The 18,437-nt window shown below is 36.8% G+C and overlaps 1 long non-coding RNA gene across 1 annotated transcript in view; it reads right to left on the bottom strand.

Moving 5' to 3' along the window:
* Window positions 1-1,328: 1,328 nt before the first annotated feature.
* The window catches only part of LOC129641810 (uncharacterized), a 73,106-nt gene continuing 55,997 nt past the window's right edge, over window positions 1,329-18,437 (bottom strand). Inside the window, exon 3 of the long non-coding RNA XR_008709457.1 lies at window positions 1,329-2,309. This is a non-coding gene — a long non-coding RNA (uncharacterized LOC129641810). The remainder of the gene's footprint in view (window positions 2,310-18,437) is intronic.

Genomic DNA, 18,437 nt, shown 5'->3' with positions numbered 1-18,437 from the left:
ATTTAAAAAGAAGAGGAAGGGAAAAGAAAAACAAGAAAATGTAAACCCAAATTTAGGTGAGAATGCAATACAACTATTATCCATACAATGCTGGTGGTGTGTATACTGATTTATTCACTTTGGAAAGCTCTTTAAAAAGACTAATGAACCTAAATATATGTAATGCCTATAACCCAGCAATCCCATCCTTAGGTATATATCCCATAGACTCACATTCACACTTACCAGAAGACATGCACAAAAATGTTCAGGTATCTGTGTCCACTATTTGTAAAAATGTTCCCTATTTTTAAAAACAAAAAACTAAGAAACTCAAGAGTTGAGTGAAAAAATAACCTATATTATAATCAGACAGTGAATCTCTATAAAGCATTGAGAATGAAAAAATTATAACTATATGCAATGAAATGAAAAAACACCATAAACTTAATGACAAAAAAGACTGCCTAGTTTATATTTCCGTTTATAAAAATTTCAAGAAAAGGCAAAACTATTCTACGCTATTAGAGATCAAGACAATAGCTCCCTTGGAATGGAAAGTCACTAGATGTAAGGATAGCTTCATGTTTTATTTCTTTATCTGAATGCTCTTTATACAAAAGTGGGCAATGTCATTAAATGGCACAACTTTTTGAATATTTATTATATTTCAAGAAAAGTTGTTTCTAAAATAACAACCCCAGGGAAAAAATGGTGGCTGGTTATTAAAAGCATGACAGCCAAAATTTGAAGGGCTAGAAGTAGGACAGAAGACAGAGATTTCAAGCTACTCAGAGAAATGTTATTTATGAATATACGAAGAGTGGTTTTCTAAATAGTCATCCCAGCTTCCCCAGAGATGTATTATAGAGTTGAATAGCATCATTTATTTTGCTTTGATTTTTGTTAAGTTGGTCCTGAATATTATAAGAAATCTGGATCTTCTCACTGCAAAAATACTCGAGATGCCTACCCATTACTAATACATGGCTGGCAACATGGTGTTGTGCAGGAACCATTTTCCTTAATAGCCAATATCTTGGTGTGAAATGCTAGTAAATACCTGTTTATCTGTCTCTTTTGTGCAAGGTGTTTTCAGTTCCTTACCATATCTTTCCAAATTGGAGTTTCCTTTCTGAAAGAGCCTGGCAAAACCTAGAGAAAAGTTCAAAAACTTAAATTTTTGAAAGTTGAAACTTTTAAAAGTTTTAATTGTTGAAAGTTTGGCTTTCAACAAATCAGAAAGAGATGAGAGGACCCTACACAGTAAAGAAAGAGGGGGAGAAATCTGCCTTAGATTGAATCTCTTGCTTGATGTTATAAAGAGAAAACTCACAATCATACTCATGAGAAGTTAACCAGGATCATTGCAAATATTACGTTGGTGCAAGTGTACTTGAGGTTTTGGACCATGTATTTTAAATCATTATAGCTTGGCTCAAACACATCTTTATTAATCAAAATAAAAACCATTACAATCAACACTTTTTTGCCAATGAGAAATAAATTCGTTTATTCCTGAGCATAAAAATTCATGCTTTGGGATTCGATGAACTCTTGGAAAGCATTTTCTGCCTCCTGCTGATTGAGGAAGCATCTTCCCAGCGAAAAGTTGTCGAGATCCTTGAGCAAGTGGTAATCTGTTGTTGAGAGGTCAGGTGAATATGGCAGACGAGGAAAAACTTCACAGCCCAATTTGTTCAACTTTGAAGCATTAACCAATCCGGTGTTGTTGTGGAGAAGAATTGGGCCCATTCTGTTGACTAATGCCAGCCAGGTGCAGGCATGACAGTTTTCAGTGCATCTCATTGATTTGCTGAGCATAATTCTTAGATGTAACAGTTTTGTTGAGAATAAGAAAGCTGTAGTGGTTCACACGGGCAGCAGACCACCAACAAGTGACCATGACCATTATTTTGGTGCAAGTTTGGCTTTGGGAAGTGCTTTAGAGCTTCGTCTCTGTCCAGCCACTGAGTTGGTTGTCACTGGGTGTCATATAAAATCCACTTTTCATTGCAGGTCACAATCTGATCAAGAAATGGTTTGTTGTTGTTGCATAGAGTAAGAGAAGCTTCAAATGCCTAATGACCATAGAATGCTCGACGCTGAGTTCTTTGGCAACTTCTCACATAGTTGTAAGAGGATCAGTTTCGATGATTGCTCTCAATTGTTGTTGTCAACTTCTGATGGCCAGCCTCTATACTCCTCATCGTCAAGGCTCTCCTGACCTTTACAAAACTTCCTGAACCATCACTGCACTGTACATTTGTGAGCAGTCCCTAAGTCAAATGTGTCATTGATGTTGCAAGTTGTCTGCACTGCTTTACAACCTGTTTTGAAATCAAATAAGAAAAATCACTCAAATTTGCTTTTTGTCTAACATCATTTCCATAATCTAAAATAAATATAAGATGAACAGCAAGTAATAAATCATTAGCAAAAAATAAAGTGAGAAATGTGCATTAAAATGATGTATAACATAACCACATTTATTAAGAATATATTCTGATATCAAATGGTGAAGTTCAACAATGCAAAACTGCAATTACTTTTGCACCGACCTAATAAATGAAAATGAGATGCAAATAATGTGAGCATGGAAAACAGTATGAAAAATATTAATCAAATACAACAGTTCCTATAAAAACAAAGCCAACTACATTCTCCCTTTGTGCAATTGATATCGCCAATTTTCAACACTCCTGGAAATCACACAAAATTTTATTGTCTGCTTTAAGTTGGTGAATAGGACAAATAAAGTATTAAAATAGGTAATCTGTAGTAAAAACCAAATGGCAATGCTATTTCTGTCAACATAAACATCTTCCAATTTACATGCTAATTCCTGGTAGTAAGAAAGGGAATTTACAAAAAAAAAAAAAAAAAATTACCTTGGTCCCAGTTTATTTGCAACCATCCTTCCTGTTAAATCATATAAATATTTACAACAGTTCAAAGTTTAATTTGAACATGTTCCAAGCATCTAAAATTCTTATATTAATGTCTTTGACAAACACCCCCCACTCAGTATTCAATATTTTAAACCTGCTTCAGAAACAAAAATGGTAAATATAATTTTATCAAAAAGATTTCCCCATCAAATGATTTTCTTCCATCAGAAATTTAGCACTTAAATCTTTGGAAATTATTTCTTAAGTCTACTGAAAACGAATTTTGTAAAAGAGATGGAGACACATTACTCCTGAGTTTCTTGAAGAAAAAACAAAAGTGAGTAGTAAAAGAAATCTCTGAGAGAAATCAGGGTGAATTTTATAGGTCACATATATGAGTCTTTAAATTATTGTATACATACACACACACACACACACACATACTCACACACACACAATTTTTCCATCTTAGTGACATAATTTTTGAGAGCTAAAAACTCAACTTAAGTGCCCTTGGTTCAACTTTATCAGTTTAAACAAATGGGAAAATGGATGCCTAGCAGAGTTAAACAAATTGCTCAAGGCACATAATAAACCTGTATCAGAAGTTGTCCTGGAACTCCAGCCTCCTGATTGTCTTATTCATTCCCCATTTACTCTTCTGCACCACCTCTCTTCATAGGTGCTCCTTTCAATCTTGAGCTAAGTGGCTAGACTTGCTAGAGGACACTAGCTATACACTGCTACAAGAAAATGAATGTAATTTATCCCAATCTCCCAGTGCCCTGGATCAAACCTTGTGGAAATAAAAATCAAATTATTCTCCCCAGGCTTTGCCATCATGCCATTGACTAGCATCACTGTGTTTTTTTCACTGTGATCCATGGAAGGTCAGTTTTCTTTCTTGTAAATAACTTTCTAAATATAAGAGTTCTATATCTTCAGTTTGTCAACCTACACTATAATGCCTTTAGTAGTACATTAGTTAGTGCCTATGAAATCCCTGTTTTTAATTACTAAGAAGACATGACTGAGTGAATAAACAACAACAACTCTACCATAAATTGAGTAAGAAAGCTGACAGAAGGATAGAGGTTAGCTGACAATATTTGAGTTAGGTTAATTGAAAAAGAAAACCATCTACTGGATGGAAAATTGTATTTGAGATCTATTCTCTCTCTCTCTCTCTTTTTTTTTTTTGAGATCTATTCTCTACTTACACTCACTGTGACCGATTCTGCATAGCAGCTCTTTTGCCTCCTTCCTTCCCCAGATAAATGAGACTAAGTAATGGGAGATCCAATCAGTTCATCCTAAAGGAAATCAGTCCAGGGTGTTCACTGGAAGGACTGATGCTGAAGCTGAAACTCCAATGTTTTGGCCACCTGATGTGAAGAGCTGACTCATTTGAAAAGACCCTGATGCTGGGAAAGATTGAAGGCAGTAAGAGAAGGGGATGACAGAAGATGAGATGGTTGGATGGCATCACCAACTCAATGGACATGAGTTTGAGTAAACTCCGGGAGCTGATGATGGACAGGGAGGCCTGGTGTGCTGCAGTCCATGGGGTCACAAAGAGTCGGACACTACTGAGCAACTGAACAGAACTGAATGACATTTGAGAGCAGAATGGCAAGAAGTAAAGAAGAAAGCAGCTCCTTTAATATACTTTCCATTTATCAAAGACACAGGGTAGCTAGCATAAACAGGAAAATTTATGGATTCATTTCACCTGAAAGATGAGCAGAAGGGAACAACAAATATATGCCATTTTCATTGCAAACTGTTTAATCTCTCTTCCCTAGATGTCTGGAAGAACCTATATCTTGGCTTCCCTAGTGGCTTACCAGGGAAGAATAGTGAGCCAGGAAGAATAGTGATAGTAAAGCATCCGCCTGCAATGTAGGAGACTCACATTCATTCCCTGGGTCAGGAAGATCCCCTTGAGGAGAAAGTGGCAATCCATTATAGGATTCTTGCCTGGGAAATCGTGTAGATAGAAGAGCCTGGAGGGCTACAGTCTATGGAGTTGCAAAGAGTCAGACAGGACTGAGTGACTGACCACACACACATCTCAAAATTTCAAACCACCTTTCTAATTGAGGTGACTGTCCTTCCACTCATCTCCTAAGTGTAGATACTGCTCAGTATTCTTCCGTAAACAGGTTCATGTTATGAAGGTCAATATAATTTCCATGCTCAAATTTTACTGAAAGTTTCCTCACTACAGAACATAGAGCAAACTCTGCATGGCAGTCAAATTCATATACCAACTGGCCCCAATATCTCTCTTTCTGACCCTACCTTCAACCCACCATGGAAATTCACACTATTTTACAAGTATAACACACATCCATAATACTATTCTTTTCCTTTTATTGAATTCTTTTTTTCTTTTTTTTTTAATTTTATTTTATTTTTAAACTTTACATAATTGTATTAGTTTTGCCAAATATCAAAATGAATCGGCCACAAGTATAGTAGCCCTTTCCCAACTTTTAACATATAAAGTTCCTATCCCCTACAAAACTTTCCTACACCTCTCTAGTTCAAGTATTTTTCATTTCTATATGCACTGCTCTGTTATGCCTCTCATGTTATTTCAATGTCCATCTTATATAAGTTGTGCACTTTTTTATCCTCCCACAGGTGTTCTTGTAGCTCCTGAAAATTACTCATCTTATGCTTTATTAGCACCACAGACAATGCTTTTCATAAATAGTACACACACTGGGGCAACCTGAAAAGTTTATATGTTATGTTAAATTGAGAAGTGAAAAAATAATGTCCTTTCTGACTCAGCAAACACAGAATAATCTAGTCTAGGAGGAAATTTACCATTTTTTTTCTGAAATGAAGGAAAGTATTATATCAATGTTTCATTAGGAAAAACATGCAGATAATTCAAGAAGGAAGGCATTCAATAAAGAAAATTTAGCAGCTCTCAAAACAATCTGGAGACTGAGAAATGAATGCCAGGAAAACGCTACTTACTGATGTTCAAGAAATCAGGTATCATAGCAGAAAACAATCAGTGAACTCAACTACCGTTTGCCCTGTGTGGGACAGCTGTGTGCATGCCCTGCACAGGGGGATGTTAAGAGTCACTGGAACTGACTGAGTCTTGCCCTTTTACCTGAATCTGCCAAGAGGTCATAATGGCTTCTGGTGTCTTCCACCTACCAAATTTCATGTAAGTACATCTAAACAAGTCCTCTGAGTTTTGGCAGAGGTTCTGAGATGTGCATTCATAGTTACAAGGATTGTAGGTGCTATTATGCAAGGAAACATTGAAAAGGGAAAAGATTGTTGATATGTAATAGCTAATTGGGCACACCAAGGACCAGAGGTCACCATGAATCAGGACTATTTTTCTGAGCTGTGGAATTCAGATACAAATATACACAGCTGAGTGAAAAATTATAAATTTGATTCATAAAGCATGTAACTGCCCAAACGTTAACCCTGCTGAGCTAAGTAAGTTGACCTAGGATGTCAAAGTCTAGTTATGTAGCTGACAGGGACCCAATTAAAGTCTCTAGAAAACTATGTATTTCAAGCTATGTATTTCTCAAAATGTTCCATATTGCAGATTCTGTTTGTAACACCATTTAAAATGTAAGGAGGAAATAAGATTAATTGATAAGAAGAAGAAAACTAAAAAAATTTATTACTTTCACATGAAATAAAGAAAAAAAATTTGACATAACAGTGATCACGGTATTTTGAGAGGCTGAGAAAGTTGCCAAATCAGTAATAAAAACTGCTATTTCTGTGTGGAAGAAAAATACAGGCCCTGATATGAATTCCACCAGAAAGTCACTAATGTTCCATAAATGGTTAGATGTAGGCAACATTTCCTTGCTTCTTTCTCTCAAGTAATGACAATATGCTTATTTTGAACAAATGCAACCAGTTCTGAATCATAAATTCAGTCAATTTTCATTCATTTCTTCAACCTGTCTATTTCTCTCTTCTTCAATACTTGCATATGAGAATGTTTTAGGAACCAATAAAATTTGGATTATGAGAATAGCATGAAATCCACAACTGTGAAGTTAAACACGAGTAACATTTAAAGCAAATAGTGCCAACAGAAAGACTAGTACATTTTTAGGAAAAATGTCCTCTTGTCAAATAGAATAGGGTGGGACAGAGGAGAGGGAAAAAAGATATATTACAAGGTGTATATAAGTCTGTAAAACATCATGAGATATTCTGGCTGCATCACTGGAGGTTGTGTGATATTTGACAAATTGTGTAATTTCTCTGTGCCTCTATTTCTTTTGTTTATTCTTTTTTTTAATTTTTTCTTCTCAGGGCTTTTATTTTATTTTTTATTATTATTTTTAATATAAATTTATTTATTTTAATTGGAGGTTAATTACTTTACAATATTGTATTGGTTTTACCATACATCAGGAGTGTAAAAGTGAAATTCCCTATAGCCCATTCAGGCACTTCTCTGACCAGGAGTGCTAAAATCAGTAAGACTTGCGGCTGTTACTCTGCTTCAATTTGAGCAATTGTTCTCCTGGAAGTCGTCATAGGATTCCTTTTGAAATGAGGATTTCTAGCTGAAGAATAGGTGTCCTGGGTAGCTCAAATGATCAAGAATCTGCCTGCAATGCAGGAGACTTGGGTTCGATCCCTGGGTAGGGAAAATCCCCTGGAAAAGGGCTTGGCAACTCTTCCAGTATTCTTTCCTGGAGAATTCCATGGATAAAGCAGCCTGGTGGGCTACAGTCCATGGAGTCACAAAGACTTGGACATGCTTGAACCACTAATACTCTCCCTTTTTCAACTGAAGAATATCTGAGATTCCACTAGTTTATACAAACTACAAGAGGTGAGAATTTAGGGATGTGATGTTTTCTTTTTGTCAGGTGCTGTTAGACAAAACTTCTCAAGGGATATAAATATCTTTATAGTTTAAACGTAGGTATGGGAAGGAAGACTTCATTATGGTTTTCTTGCTATATTGCACAGTTTCACCTTTACCCTGCATTTCTCTTTGGTGGATTTAATACACCCCCACAATAGTCAAATAAATTAATATATATACAAAAGATCATTTTTTTTATCATATGAGAGAAAACTTTAAAGGAGTAATGAGGAGAACATTTTTTTACAAACAAAATTTTAATGAGGAACATAAAGACTTGAACAAAAGTCGACAAAATTGTTCCTCTTCACGGCAAGATCCAATGTTGATAGGATGTCAGTTATCTCCAAATTATTGTAAGGTTTAAAAAAAGGAATAATGTCTTTAAGAATATGTATAGGCAGCAATTTCTCACGCCTCAAAAGTGTTTGTAAATTGAGAAAGACTTGTAGGAAAGAGAGCAAATTGGCTATATATATATATATATATATATATAAAATAAAGGATTTCTGTTCTTTGTATTCATATTTCACTTCTAATAATCTAATTAATAAAAATTATTTGCATATATAGATATTTTATGCATTATTTATGGAAATATATCATAACCAATAAAAATGAGCAATGATTATATGAATTGTGTTATATACATGCACATATTGGGATGCTATGTGGACATTAAATACAAGTTCTTGAGACTTAATGACATGGGAGACTTTTTTGTGATATAACATTAATTGCAAGTAAAGAGAAAAAATTTGGCAGAAAACATAAAATATTAACAGTGACCAATAAAGGGCAGTGACTATATGTATGATTTCCCTATTTATAATGTCTTCTCAGAGAAAAAATATTAAATTCATCATAAGCAAAATAATATTATGTGGAAAACTGAACCATTTTATACTCAGTGGAGTTGGGAAAAATGTTCACTCTCTCAGTATAATAAACTTATATTTAGATGGCTCATATTTTTGAAAGCCAAAGTGGAGAGCATTGTCAATATTTTTTATATTCTCTCAATTATCAGTATGATGCATATCATTTTTACCTTCTGCTATTCCTTATTAAATTTGATCCCTGGGTTGGGAAGATCCCCCAGAGAAGGGAAAGTCTACCCACTCCAGTATTCTAGCCTGGAGAATTTCATGGACTGTATAGTCCATGGGGTTGCAAACAGTTGGATATGACTGAGTGCCTTTCACATTCCTTATTAAACATTAAAATTGATGTTTCACTTCAGAGTTAACTGACTAATCCAGATTTAATTTCCTAGTACCTAGGTTAAAGCATATGTAAACGATTGTCAAAGATAAACAAAGCTGGATACTAGTTACCATGGGTAAGCACAGATTTTCAATCAGTAATAATTACTGCAATACAGAAACAAGCCCAGTGTCAAGTTAACTCAACTTCAAGTTGTACAGAGGTGACTGCATGTTTTAAAGGAAGAATGAAGGAATAGGGAAGGGATAAGCATGGGCTCAGTAGAATCAGGAAAGTAAAAATGCCAAGAGTCTATCAATATAAATGTGATTAAACCAGCTGTCTCTGCTAGTTGGCAATGATCAACTTCAGGATTCTATCCATCTAAGAGACTAAGAGACAGACACTATGCTTGCTGATGATGACACTTCAAAGGATGGTGTTCAGATCACTGAGAAAGACACTCCTGAGTTGTGGAGATACATAAACATCCCAAAGGGACAAAGGAAGGATTCACAAGCATAATTGTTTTTAGTAGACACTTTAATAAAGGGTGATTGAGGGTCCATCCTCAGGTGTTGGCTGAAACAATCAATTCTTTCAGTAGTCTGGAGCTTTCTCAGGGAGACACTTTATTATTATTTTTTTTAATTTTATTTCATTTTTAAACTTTACATAACTGTATTAGTTTTGCCAAATATCAAAATGAATCTGCCACAGGTATACATGTGTTCCCCATCCCGAACCCCCCTCCCTCCTCCCTCCCCATTCCATCCCTCTGGGTCGTCCCAGTGCACCAGCCCCAAGCTTCCAGTATCGTGCATCAAACCTGGACTGGCAACTCGTTCCATACATGATATTTTACATGTTTCAATGCCATTCTCCCAAATCAGTAGTCTGGAGCTTTCTCAGGGAGACACTTTAAAAGGGGTTGGGTCATTCAAGGGATGAGGCCTTGAGCTATCAGAAACTATGTTAGTGTTCAAGTCTTTATAGACCAGAGTTGAGACCTAATGGAGAAGATGACTCAGAGGTACCTGGCTAGAACTTGATTAAGGAGAGAATCTTTGTCAGTATCAACATCTTCCAAGTGCAGTCCAACACCATCATGCAAAACTACACAAGAATTAAGAAAGTATGTGCAGTTTCAGAAAGCCCATCTATATATTTTGACCTTATACCTACCTGGCACCTCCTTTCTGTTTTAGCTCCCAATGAACTTAAATAATTCTAGTTGATTACTTTTTAGAGCTTGAGTATGATCCATTTAAGTAATTGTTATGCTGTTTTTGCTAGAGCCCACATAAATTGCTAAGAACAATCAATAACATGAATTAATTAAGTACATACTACAAGTTCAGCAATGTGAGAGCAATATTTACATGCCACAAGCAGTTTTAGGAAAATGTCAAAACTTTTAACTCACATTCTCATGCACAATTAATCCATTATATTCAACTCAATAGTAATTTATTGAGAGTCTGTTTACAATAGGTGCTATTTCATAATTCAATCACTAACTACCTCAACAAGCTCTTTTTCTGTGGCTCCTGTAGTTGACTGAAAATGAATGTTTCAGAGAACAATGTTTCAACTGTATTCTAGAGCTAAAATGCATAGAGGAACAGGATTCATTCTGATCTTTTGTATGAATATTCATATACTAAGCTTAAGTGCCATAGCTGTTTTTTAAAAAAAGATAAATTAGAAGTTGACTAAGCTATTACAAAGGCATGTATAATTTACAACTCTCTAGAAATAGAGAGTTCCAGTAGTCACATATGGATGTGAGAGTTGTACCATAAAGAAGGCTGAGTGCTGAAGAATAGCTGCTTTTGAACTGTGGTGTTGGAGAAGACTCTTGAGAGTCCCTTGGACTGCAAGGAGATCAAACCAGTCCATCCTAAAGGAAATCAACCCTGAATATTCATTGGAAGGACTGATGCTGAAGCTGAAACTTCAATGCTGGTCACTGACATGAAGAGCCAACTCATTGGAAAAGAACCTCATACTGGGAAAGATTGAAGGGAGGAGGAGAAGGGGAGACAGAGAATAAGATGGCTGGATGGCATCACTGATTCAGTGGACATGAGTTTGAGCAAAGTCCAGGAGATGGTGAAGGACAGGGAAGCCAGGCAGTCCATGAGGTCCCAAAGAGGTGGATATGACTGAGAGACTGAATAACTAGAATTAGGAACATTTTAAAGGGGATATATACTACTGTGTTTAATAGCAAGTCTTTAGAGTCAGGTAAAGCAGGCTTTGTTTCCTCATTTGTTCTCTAGCTTTGTGACTTGAAACAAGTCACTAGGCTTCTATGGGACTTCAATTGTCCTGCAAAAGAAGGATAATGATTCCTACCACATAGAATGTTGCTCTGATTAGATACTGCATGTACAACTCCTGATACATAATAACCTCTCAATAGTAATTATTCTGAATTATTATTTTTCTTTAATTAATAGAGTTTCTGTGGGAGTCCTTAATTAGATCCATATCATGAAGCAGAAGAGACAGAACAATTGAAAAATTAATATATGAAAACACACTAATGTGCTAAATGTTCAAATGGAAGGCAAAATATGAGAGAGTATAGTTACTTTAGGGACTTCTCTGGTGGCCCATTGGTTCAGGTTTAACCTTCCAGTACAGAGGATATGGATTTGATCCCCAGTTGGGGAGCTAAGATCGCACATATTTCCCAGCCAAAAAGCCAAAGCTTAAAACAGAAACGATATTTCAACAAATTCAATAAAGACTTTAGAAATGATCCACTTCAAAAAAAAAAAAATCTTTAAAACAATAGTTAATTTAAATCTAATGCTGCCTAAATAAATTCAAGAATAATCATAGAAAACCTAACACTTGAATTTGGTCTCAAAAAATAAATATATTTTCTAAGTAAATTGCAAGAAAAATTTATGTGTAAGAAGCAGCATTTCCAAGATAGGAAGCTAGAAAAAGAATTCTGGGGAAAGATGAAATCAGTGAGGTTGGAGTATAGAGTTGGTTGGGGTTTGAGAGGGTGGGGGAGATTGAAGCCTCTTTGGGGTACATTTTATGGGTATTGATATAGGGTTGTGAATCCACTTTTTGGACAGCATGTTCCCAAATGGACTATTTATTTTATGCACATCTATATTTTCTAAAAGTGTATTTTTTAAATAAAATTCCCATTTTTTTCCTTTTGAGTCATAAATATATTGAATAAGTTCCTGACTCACAGAAAGGCATGAAGATCTTTCATTTTGCAAATTAGCAATGATAAAGGAGAATGTTTTTAATTGTTTGCTTTGAAATTTAAAACACCCAGCCTTAATTTGGGAGCTACAAAAAGTACGAGTTTCCTTTCTTTCATACTCCAGCATATAATCCACAACAAATAGACAACTGAAGATTTCTGACACATATTCAGGTATGCCCATAGAGAAAGATCCCCTGTAGAAGGGAATGGCTACCCACTCCAGTATTCTTGCCTGGAGAATCCCATGGACAGAGGAGCCTGGTGGGCTATAGTCTATGGGGTCACAAAGAGTTGAACATGACTGAGCCACTAAGCACATAGGGAAAGAATGAACATCTACAAAGGCACAGTCAATGCTGAATCTGTTTCATATTAGAAACTGTGCCATTGGTACAAAAGTTGGAGAAGAAATTTCCATGTCCATGTGAGCTGTGTTGCTGCTCTTTTGAACACTTGTGTGTGTAAGGACTGTTTCTCCATTTAAATTGTCCTTTTATTATTGCACCAAAATAAGTTGTCAAGTGGCTGGCAGTTCTATACTGTGTTCTATGTTATGAAGTTTATTTCTTATATAAAAATACGGTGATCTTTTCTACTTTTCCGAGATTTTACGTTCTTGAGAATTAATGGTTTTGTAAACCAACTTGTTCAGTGTCGGTTGCCTTGATGATCATCACAAAAGCTAGTGTGAAATTTCCAGTCCAGGTTTGATGCATGAGACAGGGCGCTCAGGGCTGGTGCACTGGGATGACCCAGAGGGATGGGATGGGGAGGGAGGTAGGAGGGGGGTTCAGGATGGGGACACATGTACACTCATGGTGGATTCATGTCAATGTATGGCAAAGCCACTACAATATTGTAAAGTAATTAGCCTCCAATTAAAATAAATACATTTATATTAAAAAATAAGAAAAATAAACTGCAAGAAGATAATGCTACATGTAATTCTAATAGTAATTTTCAAAATGTAGGTTAATGAGAAGGATTGATTTGATGCATTATCAGTTCAATTCAGTTCAGTTCATTTCAGTCGCTCAGTTGTGTCCGACTCTTTGCGACCCCATGAATCGCAGCACGCCAGGCCTCCCTGTCCATCACCAACTCCCGGAGTTCACTCAGACTCACGTCCATCGAGTCAGTCATGCCATCCAGCCATCTCATCCTCTGTCGTCCCCTTCTCCTCCTGCCCCCAATCCCTCCCAGCATCAGAGTCTTTTCCAATCAGTCAACTCTTCGCATGATGTGGCCAAAGTACTGGAGTTTCGGCTTTAGCATCATTCCTTCCAAAGAAATTCCAGGGCTGATCTCCTTCAGAATGGACTGGTTGGCTCTCCTTGCAGTCCAAGGGACTCTCAAGAGTCTTCTCCAACACCACAGTTCAAAAGCATCAATTCTTTGGCGCTCAGCCTTCTTCACAGTCCAACTCTCACATCCATACATGACCATAGGAAAAACCATAGCCTTGACTAGACGGACCTTTGTTGGCAAAGTAATGTCTCTGCTTTTGAATATGCTATCTAGGTTGGTCATAACTTTCCTTCCAAGGAGTCTTTTAATTTCATGGCTGCAGTCACCATCTGCAGTGATTTTGGAGACCAAAAAAATAAAGTCTGACACAGTTTCCACTGTTTCCCCATCTATTTCCCATGAAGTGATGGGACCGGATGCCATGATCTTCGTTTTCTTAAAGCCAACTTTTTCACTCTCCACTTTCACTTTCATCAAGAGGCTTATACTTAACACCTTATCAGTAAGAACTAGTGATAAGATGACAGCTTTACAATGTCCAAAATAAAAATCTGCCAATCACACAAATCTGACTGTGCTTCTGTTGCTTTTATCTCTTTTAATGGTACCGTTAGATGATCATCCTCCTTGATGTCCTCAAAATTGTGTTTAAGTTTCTCTTTCCCCTATCCTTGCAAAATATCATTAGTCACAAAGTCCTGTAGATTTAAATAAACTACTTCTAAAACTATATATGTGTGTGTGTGTGTGTGTGTGTGTGTATATATATATATCCTTCTATTTTATTCATACTGCTACTTCACAAGTTTAAATCCTTATTACTTTACTTTATCTGGACTATTCCAATGACTTTTAAATTGTCCTTTTGCCTCCAGACTTTCTCTCTTCAAGGCAAACTGCACACTGTTGCCATAGGAACCTTCCTCAAGAATAACTTTAATCTTTTTCTCACGGGATGAAACAGGTTCCATGAGCTCTCTTTTGCCTACAAAATACTCATTAACATAGCCTATCGAACTGTCCTCCTCCCAAACCAGACCCTACCATTAGTTTAGCAATCATCAACAGCATTTTGAGATTTTTTTTTGTTTGCTTACATTGATGTATATCAATGTGTGATAATGTTTCCTTCTTGAACTGCCATAAAATTTGCTTCTAAGTATTGCTGCACTTGACTTGACATGTTTTATTTTGCATTATACACACATGTATACATACACACACACATACACATATATATGTAAATTTATGTTTAGCTTTCCGTAATAGACTTTCTAAAACCTTTGTTCATTTGGTCAGAGATCATGGAGTTTACCATTGTGCCAGGCAGTAGCCTGGAGAGGACTGACTGCATAGCTCTTAAATCCCAATCCATCACCTCAAAGAGAATAGCTTGGACTTTGTTTTATTTAATAAAGTATCATATGGTATTTAATTTTATTTTTTAAGATATTGTCCACTGCTTTTTAAAAAAGTCTGAATTTTTGTTTCCAAGTTTAACAGATTTCCTACAGTTATCTCTTATATACCCACACTGACTTGAGATTCAAAGCAAAATGTCTTCCAGATTCAGCAGAACCAAACCACATCACGAAGGAGACTGTTCTCCCAAGAACTTCACATCAAGCATCTAATGAATTCCTTCTATTCAAGACCTTTAGATCAAGACCCTAGGCCTCTGACTGCCAGTCTCTTTAATCTTTTTTTTTTTTCCTTTTCCCATTGCTATTTCCCCTCTTCTCTCCCATTTTAAAATGCTGATGGCTAAAATAATACTCTTAAAGTTTCTCCTTTAAACATTGGTTCTGTAGACAAATCTAGAGGATGAACACAAATCCACAGATATTAAATCTGCCTTATCTATAAAATCCAGAATGGATGGGGTCTATTCTTTCAGACCCCAGGTGGGGCAGGATTTGATCTAAGAGGCATTGTCTCAAGCCTTTTGACAATTCTCATGTGAGTGCTTGTTTTCACTACTGTTCACTGTGTGGTCTCATGATTCTTAAACACTCCTGCAAAACTACAACTCAACAAAAGATTGAAATCCAACTACAGTGACAAACACTGCAAGAAGTCCTGTTGGCACTGAATTCTATTGAGACTGAGGAGACAAGGGATGCAGGTGAATAGCTGCATAGAGTCCAAGTAGAGCTACAGTTTTCCTGCTGACCAAGAAGAAGGCCCAGAAGAGACCTTATAAAACTTAAAGTTCCTCCCATGGTCCTAACATTGCTTTGATCCCTGCCATTGTTCCTTTACAGCACTTTTGTAAATGACTAGTCCCTGCAACAACCCCTGCTCCACCTTCTTGCTAAACCTAAACTGTCCAACCAGCAATCTCAGAACTGCAAGAATAATTCCTCCCTTTTCCAAAAATCATTTTGACCTGCTATTCCTAAAACTAGCTGAACTTCAGCTTTATTTCTGACAAAAACTGTATAAAATCTCTTCCTTTCTGTAAAGTAGGGCATTGCTTTGGAGTTCTTCTCCTGTCCCAATATTACAAATAAAAGTGTTAGTTGCTCATTTGTGTCTGACTCTTTACGACCCCATGGACTGTAACCCTCCAGACTCCTCTGTCCATGGAATCCTCCAGGCAAGAATACTGGAGTGGGTAGCCATTCCCTTCTCCAGGGGATATTCCTAACCCAGATATGGGACCTGGGTGTCCTGCATTGCAGGCAGATTTTTTACTGTCTGAGTCACCAGAGAAGATTTGTTTATTACAGATAAATATGTGTGCTTATTGTGCCCTGGATAATCTTTTTCCACATTACCTTGTTCAACTCATTTAAAAAATAATAGAACACAAACTCACACCCAGCTTTTCTGGTGACCAATAGCCTGCTTTTACTGATATGTGAATAATCATGATCATAAATAATTATAATCTCAATTGCCATATTAATTCAAAGGGGAGAGAGATAATTTTTTTCCTGGTAGTGTGTGGTTTTGTGTGGTGGGAGGTGCTTGGTGGTGATGGTTTAGTCACTAAGTCATGTCCGACTCTTGCAATCTCATGGACTATAGCCTGCCAGGCTCCTCTGTCCATGGGATTTTCCAGGTGAGAATACTGGGGTGGGTTGCCATTTCCTTCTCCGGAGGATCTTCCCCACCCAGGAATCGAACCCGGGTCTCCTGCATTGCAGGGAGATTCTGTATCGACTGAGGTCATGTGTGGTTGTGTGTGGTGGGAGATGCTTAGGGTAATACAAAAATCAGGACTGAAACTCTGAACACTAATGTGTGAGAGATACCCTTCTTAAACAAGTTTGTGAAACAACTAGAAGAAAAAATGACAGTATTTAGTAAGTAAGCTATAAAAATGTCACTGCAGCCTATTCCTATTTGCACTCATGGAGGATGGACTCAAAATTCCTTTGTTTAGGAATTGTGGTTCTTCATTTTCCCATGTGTAGAAATAAGGGAAAATTTGCCCTTAGTATCCAAAATATGGCAAAAGTATGTCAACATTTCATTTCTTCAAGGATTAACAATTTAAGCTCAAAGCAATGTAAATAAAGGCTAGGCCACTCCCACAGGTTGCTTGCTACTCCCAACAGAAGCTGAGGGTAAACACTGTCTAGAATCCTCTGCATTCTGCCTCCTTCCTTCCCACCCTTACAACAAACATGTGATAAGAAATGCCAGTTGTAGAGTTCAGGACTGTTAGGTCAGTTACAGTCTCCTAACTTCAGGAGGCTTGCTAGAGGCATGGCAAAATAAATATTAGAGTGATGGAATAGGTACTCTTTTATTTTTGGATGCATTGCTTTACTGTAGAAAGAGCTTTGCCTGGTTTCCTGGCTTTTGGTCCCATCTTATCATATAATTTCAGAATGAAAGCGCAGCACAGTTCAGAGAATATAAGTGCTAAATTTGACACACTACACAAGATGTGGTTAGAAAGAAAGCATCTACAGAAGAGATGAGAATGGTGCTTGAGCCTTGGTTGGCTGTAAGGCGCAAGTAGTTCAGCTGAGTGGTTTGTCACAGTCAGATTTAGAGTAACAAGTCTGAAATTATGAGATGCACAAAAAGGATAAGCATTGTTTATCACCACTGTTTGGAACTACAAATCAGAAAGCAGCCATACTGGATACCCATCCCTCCTCAAGCTCAAAACTTTCCTTCATCAACTGGTGAATGAGAAGTCTCATGTCTGAGTCCCTTTCTGGGTAGGGCCCTCAGAGTAAAGGTAGCTGCCATGCTCAAGGTTATAGCTCCATCCAGGGACACCCAGCAGGCAGTGATTGATAGATACAAAAGGGTGAAGACCAGATATTATCTCGAATTACAGCAGTTCTGAAATTGCTGAGACCTCTGCTTTAATTTTATTGCAGGTTAGATTTTCTATCAGCCCAGTACTGTTTCTTTCACTCCATTACAGTGTTACAATTGCTAAGAAGAGTACTCCAAAATAAACCTCTTGCACACAGTCTCCTTTTTGGAGTCTATTTCTTAGGAAACCTGACTTAAAACAACAAGTTCCCTATGGACATAGTTCTCAAATGACCAGTTCTTTGTAGGTGTTATAAAGCCAGCAGCAGGAGAATCTTTGATTAAAAAAAAAAGTGAAAAGTGTATGAATCATCAGAATATATTAACTTCAACAAAAATAATTGTATTCTGGACTTGTCTTGATCTTACTTTGGACACTCTGGAAGGAAGCCCTAGTTCTATTTTTGAAGCCCACTATTTTAGATAAATGTGCATAATTTGGAGAGGTTTTAAATAAAGGCAAGTCAAACGATTAAATAATGAGAATAAAATTAGTATAAAATGTGCTTGGAACACTTGCCCTTTAGAAAGGAAGGGGATGGGTTCATTTTAACAATATTCTTCAAATAATGCGTGTTTATTCAAGTGAGTAATAGATGTGAAAGATGGTTGAGAGCTCAAGCTGTGAGGACAGGCAAAGATTGGATCATCATAGACCAGGATTCCTTCCTTAGCCTCCAAAATCCTCTCCCAGTCTCCA

This window comes from Bubalus kerabau, chromosome 1 (assembly GCF_029407905.1).
Source record: "Bubalus kerabau isolate K-KA32 ecotype Philippines breed swamp buffalo chromosome 1, PCC_UOA_SB_1v2, whole genome shotgun sequence".
Classification (NCBI taxonomy): Eukaryota; Metazoa; Chordata; class Mammalia; order Artiodactyla; family Bovidae; genus Bubalus; species Bubalus kerabau.
The sequence above is the reverse complement of the archived record's forward strand: the minus strand, read 5'-3'. Positions and strand labels throughout refer to the sequence as shown.